Consider the following 5975-nt stretch of genomic DNA (forward strand, 5'->3'; position numbering starts at 1 on the left):
ATGAAGTTGATAATTTTAGTATAAAAAGAGCCATTGAAATTCTTTCTTCTATTTATTTAAAGTTTGAATCACCTATTTTTTTTCAAATTTTAGACCGTGAACTTTCTGAAATAATTTTTACAATTAAAGATATTTTAAAATTTAAAGACGTTAAGATTTATAATAAATTGAAAGGTTTTCATGTTATTTCTACAAGAAGCATAAGAAATTCATTTGAGATTTTTAATTATTTTTTTTTCAATGAAATTCAGAAAAAAATGTTAAATGACAAATTAGATGAAATTTTTTTTGAATGTTTATTGAGATACCCAATTTCTACAAAAAATATATTTGAAAATTATGAGAAAACTTTACCTCTTAGAAAAAAGCTATTAACAGCTTTTAAAGTAACTTTTCAAACAGGGTTATTAGAAGATTCAAGTTCTGAATTTGATAATTATGTGGTACCTAAATCAATAAATCCCCAAAAGATAAATCAAAGTTTCAATGCTAGTGTATTTACTAGAGAATTTTCGGCTGCTAGTAATAATTTACAAGTCTTAAATAATGAAATGGAAAACTACTTTAATTTAATACATAAAAAAGTTGGTTTAAATAAGCAGCTTAAAGATATCGCTTACAGATATTACGCAATAAAGGGAGTGGTTTCGTCATTGAATTCCATATTATTTTGTATAAATTTAATGAATGAAAGAGATTTCTTTATAAATTTAGAGAACGAGGAAATAGGAAAAAGTCACAATTTAGATGAGCATCAAGTTGATCCGAAAAAACTGACAAAGATGAGGTTTTAAAGGCTTTTTTAATTGCTATAAAAAATTTAATCTCTAATTTAATGTTATTACAAATTGATAAAAAAAACGTTAAATCTGAGAAAAAAATAAAACAAGATTAAATATGCTGAAACACTAAAATGCGTTTAATTTTATTCTCTATGATTCTTTTTATATTTTCCGTTAATTAAATGATGTTTTTGAAGCAATTTTTTTTTAAATTGTTGGATATTGTTAAAGTTACCCCTATATCATTAAATTTTTTTAACAGATATATATAATATACTTAAATATTCATGTTTACCTCAAAAACTTACTTTGATTTATTTTTTATAATTATATATGGAAAATTACAAAGGAAATTTATAAATTAAATATGGATTTAACTCAAACTAAAACATACATCCAACTCTACTGGTCTTTGAAATGACATTGGAGAATATTTTCAACGACCAGAGAGGAGTTATTGAAAGGATACGGTGGCTTTGAGAAGTTTAAGAATTAATTATGATGTTTACGAGAAAAAAAAAATAAAAATGTTCGGATTTATTTAAGCTGTAGTTGTTAATACTTGTTATTTTTCTTCGTGTGTTTCTCTGTAATCCGGTCGGGGAACCGCATTGCTGCGTAAACCCCCCACGGCCCTTATGCCAGCTTAATCCCTCTGCCGACGGTCGGCTAGCCTTAGGACTAAGTGTCCCATTGACCCTGAGCTGGCGTTATAATTAGAGACAGTACCATACTGTCTTAGTCTTTTTATAGTGGGGTTATTACGACTAGCGCCCACTTTTGTAACGGCGTCCCGGTTAATGTTCTTTTACCTACCAAAGCGAGGCTCGAACCCGGGCAGTTCGGGAGTGAATCAGCAAGCCAACCACTAGCCCAACGCCGCTATGTTTACGAGAAATTAAAGAACTGGGAATTAAGATGGTAGTTATAATTCCTATGGTGAAACCTACGGAAACTTACAACAAAATGTAAACCTTAAATAAATGATAAATGCTGTTGTAAGATGACTTGTTAGGCGTTACAGGTAAAGACAGTATGGTACTGTCTCTAAATATAACGCCAGCTCAAGGTCAATGGGACACTTAGTCCTAAGGCTCGCCGACTGTCGGCAAAGGGATAGAAATGCTATAGGGGCCTCCCAGAGTTTTGTGGGCAATTTCTTTTTTTGCTGTAAGGCAACCACTTTTCATTAAATCCGATTTTTTTTTAGGCGTTACAGGTATTTATATGTTCAATTACAGCAATATTTATTATTTTTTACATTTATTGTTGTTATCTGAAGGCCTATTAGACACTAAGGGGTAATTTATTTAAGACTATTTCAACACTTTTTATAATTAATGTTAATAATTTGATTTCAAAAACCTCATTGAAGAAATTTTTAATCTGCTTTCCTAGTAAACGACCTAAACCATGCAACAATAAATGTGCCAACCCGGTAATTCATAATATTGCGTGTTTACAAACTGTTTAATATCTTTTTTGCTCAGTATTTGATAAATATCAGCACATAACCAACAAAATTTATTTATTTACCAATAAATACAAGCTATACTGATCAATATTTGGTATTTTGTTGATAAATTGAGACATTTAGCAATAATATGTGCTTAGTAGTTAGTGTACTGTGGTATTGAAGATGGCACAGCCTTTACATCATTTAATTATTTGGGCATTTAGTGGTTTTAAGGATTGAACAATTAAAGATACAATTGTTGCTGTTACCTTAAGACATATTAGGCATTAAAGGGGGTTTTATACTATTTCAATAATTATTATAATTTTGTGTACTACTGACTTTTAAGTTAAAGTAAGAGTTTAAGGTAAACACAGGTATTAAGTATATTATATGTTGTTATCTGAAGACCTATTAGACATTAGGGGTAAAAGACTATTTCAACATTATATATATCAAAATTTTAATTAATACTCCTATTATGATTATCTTCGACTTTTATTACTATAGTAAAAGAATAGATTAAAATCAATGCTACGCTTTTTTTGTAACACGTTTATTATTTTTTCAAATCTTGAGGTGAACTTCAGTATTTATTTAAGCACTTTATATTTTTTCAGCTTTATTTAAAAAATTTTATAAAATTATTTCCCTATGTGGACAACTAAAAAATTAAAAGAAAGATTTTTAGATTTTTTGAAAAAAGAGGACATGTTAGACTACCTTCATCTTCTGTAGTCCCACAAAATGATCCAACTTTGTTATTTGCTAATAGTGGTATGGTTCAATTTAAAAATATTTTTTTAGGCGAGGAATCAAAACACAAGCGTGTGGCAACATCACAAAGATGTATTCGAGCAGGTGGAAAACACAACGATCTTGATGACGTAGGAAAAGATAATTATCATCACACGTTTTTTGAAATGTTGGGTAATTGGTCATTTGGGGATTATTTTAAAGAGGAAGCAATTGAATTTGCTTATGATTTTCTTATAAATGAACTAAAATTAGACAAAGAAAAAATGTATGTAACAATTTATGAAGAAATGGATAAAGAATCAGCAAATATTTGGAGAAAATACGTAGATCCATCTAAGATAATACCTTCATCTCATAAAGACAATTTTTGGGAGATGGGAGAATTTGGGCCGTGTACAGAAATTCATTATGACAGAATTGGTGGTAGAGATGCATCGGCACTCGTAAATAAAGATGATCCAACCGTTATTGAAATTTGGAATATTGTGTTTATGGAGTATGAAAAAACTCCCAAAGGACTTGAAAAATTAAAAATTAAAAATATCGATACTGGGATTGGGTTGGAAAGGTTACTAAGTATATTAGTTGATGTTCCATCTAATTATTTAATTGATTCATTTCAGCACATAATTAAATTTATTGAATCTAAATGTGATTTTATTTATGAAGATGGAAATAATACAACTGATGTAGCTTTTAGAGTACTTTCAGATCACGCAAGGACTATAAGTGTATGCTTAAATGATCGAGTAGTATTTTCTAGTGAAGGTGTTGGTTATGTTCTTAGGAGAATTTTGAGAAGGGCTGTGAGATATGCACATGACATTTTAAAACTTAGCCCGGGAGTAATATCACAATGTGTAAATGAAGCTGCTAAATTTATGGATTTAAATATTGATGTTACGATAGTTGATGATGAAGAAAAGTTGTTTTTAAATACATTAATGAAAGGACTCAATAAGTTGATTAAAATAGCAGAAACTAACGGTAAATTAGATGGATATGATGTTTTCATACTTTATGATACTTATGGATTTCCTAGTGATTTAACAGAATTAGTTGCCAAGGAGAAAAACATACCATATTCATTGGAAGGTTTTAATAAATACAAATTAGAAGCACAAGAACTCAGTAAATCAAATAAGAAATTTATAACAATTAATTTTGATTTCCCAAAAACTAATGATTCTTTTAAATATACAACAAATAAATTAGAGAGTAATTTAAGTGCTATTGTATTAAATAATGAAATTGTTAACGAAATTCCACAAGGTGAAACTGTTGATTTAATTTTTGATCAAACTTGCTTTTATGGTGAATGTGGTGGTCAAGTTGGAGATATAGGGATTATTGAATTTTTTGATGGAATTAAACAAGTGGGTGTTTTTAATGTAGAAAATACACAAATTCAAAGGGGTTACGTGCTTCATAAAGGAAAATTAGAAGGGCAGTTATCTTCAAAGGGGGTTTTGTCTTTTGATGAAAAAAATCGAGCTTTAATATGTGCTAACCATTCAACTGTTCATATTTTAAATTATTTTTTAAGAAATTTTATAAAGACAGAACAACGAGGATCTTACGTAGATGCAACTAAATGTAGATTTGATTTTAATAGCAAGAAATTATCTGATGATATTTTAAGTAGTTTAGAGGAAAAAATGAATACGTTTATTTCCTCTAATGCTACAGTACGTGTCACTTTACATTCTAAAGAAGAAGTCATTGGGGATAATTCTATAATTTGTATGGATGGAGAAGAATATCCTGACATAGTTAGAGTTATTACTATGGATAACGGTAAAGATCTCATTAAAGAGATCTGTGGTGGTACACATGTTTCTAATACATCACAAATAAAATTGATCAGGATATTATCGGAGTCAGGTGTAAAAGCAAACACTAGAAGGATTGTTGCAGTATCAAATGAAAAAGCAATTGAAGTTGATGAAAATGCTAAAAATCTTCGTACTGCTATTTTAACAGGTGAAGTTATACCATTTGATACTCATTTATTGTCTATTACACAAAAAAAAGAAATTGAATTTCTAAATAAAGAAAATTTTAGAAAAAAGCAACAGAAGTTTGATGATACTTTAGCCAATTTAAAAATAGAAATTGTAAATAATTTAGTGCAATTTAAAATGTCGAAACTATTAGAAACTTCAATTTTCTCTTACGAGTGTAAAACACTTGCTGATTTTAGTAAAAAAGACGTTTCTAAATCACTCCCGTCTCTGTTGTCTCTTATAGAAATTACAGGATTTATTTTTGTTAGATTTGCTGATCAAATTTGTTTTGTGGCTAAATGTAAAGAATTGAAATCCTTAATGAGCTCATTAACTGAAGTTTTCCCTTCTAATCAATCAAGAATCGTAAAAGATTGTATTCAAGGAACTATTTCTACTGATGAATTTTCAGATGAAAAGCTAAATTCTTTGTTTAAATAAAGCCGCCGGTTTCATAAAAAATCTTTTTTGACATTTATTTTTAATTTAATATATTTTGCACTTAAAATTAATTATTCGGGGAAAATATAATCATACGATGTGTATTGATTAAAAAGTATTAGCTATAATCCAACTATTTTGCTAATGATTCATGTGAAGGTAATCATAAAAGGTAGATTTATAAAATAATATCAGTTTTAATAGGTATAATTCAACTATTAATTATTAAAAGCAAATAAAATCATAACAATTGAGGTTATTAAATAATATTGGCTTTATACCGTCGTAATTCAACTATTAATATTAATTATTCAGAGCAAATATAATCATAACAATTGAGGTTATTAAATAATATTGGCTTTATACCGCCATAATTCTACTAATTAATATTAATTATTCAAAGAAAATATAATCATAACAAGTGTATTTATTAAATGAGATTGGCATAATTATCCAAAATTCAATAAAATAAGAGTACATAATTATCTATGATTAAAAATTTGTTTAATTATATTAATACAGGTGTTATTT

The 5975-nt window shown here is 28.2% G+C and overlaps 1 pseudogene; it reads left to right on the forward strand.

Moving 5' to 3' along the window:
• Positions 1-2892: 2892 nt before the first annotated feature.
• Positions 2893-5444, forward strand: LOC143922052 (uncharacterized; annotated as a pseudogene).
• Positions 5445-5975: the final 531 nt, after the last annotated feature.

The sequence above is a fragment of the Arctopsyche grandis genome, unplaced genomic scaffold, assembly GCF_051622035.1.
Source record: "Arctopsyche grandis isolate Sample6627 unplaced genomic scaffold, ASM5162203v2 HiC_scaffold_233, whole genome shotgun sequence".
Classification (NCBI taxonomy): Eukaryota; Metazoa; Arthropoda; class Insecta; order Trichoptera; family Hydropsychidae; genus Arctopsyche; species Arctopsyche grandis.